Consider the following 826-nt stretch of genomic DNA (forward strand, 5'->3'; position numbering starts at 1 on the left):
GGGGGGGGAAATGCACGGATGCTTTTTCTCCTCTGCTACATAGTAAGGTGTTTCTAGCAATTTAAGATGTTTTTTTGCGCAGTGTCCATAAATTACGAGCCCAAAGTCAACTTTTACATAATGACAGTTCTGCTTAAAAGTAGGTTTATTGTAAAAAATCATTCCAAATATTTTCAATGTATCAGTATAGGGGAGGGGTGTTAGACTAGGAGAGGGTTGGATGTATGTATTTATTTGTATTTTCTGCATATGTGAAAAAATTACTTTTTCAGCTTAAATCTGAGCTCCTGAAGATTTGGACCAATTGATTAGATCGTTTAGTATGTTAGAAAAAATAATTTTTACTTGCGTCAAGTCCTTAGTCTTAGAAAAAATTAAAATATCATTAGCGTATTTAGTTTGGCAATAGGAATAATAATAGCAGTTTCCCACTCTTGATGATATAACCCTTGAAATAAAATGTAGTTATGGAGTTTAATGACTCTATGTTTGATGGGATACGGATGATTTTTTAGAACGGGGTACGGGATTTTGTCTGCACCAGGGCTTTTGCCTGTCATCGAAGAGATGCACTTAAAAAAATTATAGCTATGGCTGCTATGTTTTCTGGTGCTGGATGCTATGTTCTTAGTAGAAATCGGGATAGTGGCTGTTTATTACTGTCGCTGCTATATTTTATAATAATAGAAATAGTGGATGACGCTATGGTTTATCATTGGGTTTCCTATGTACATTGCCTCACTTGCTGGATAAAATTGTAGCTACCGCTATTTAGCATTGCAACGACTGCTATGTGGCATTGCAACGACTGCTATGTAGCATTGCC

Source organism: Rhagoletis pomonella, unplaced genomic scaffold (genome assembly GCF_013731165.1).
Source record: "Rhagoletis pomonella isolate Grant_MI unplaced genomic scaffold, Rhpom_1.0 Rhpom_scaffold_00006, whole genome shotgun sequence".
Taxonomy (NCBI): domain Eukaryota; kingdom Metazoa; phylum Arthropoda; class Insecta; order Diptera; family Tephritidae; genus Rhagoletis; species Rhagoletis pomonella.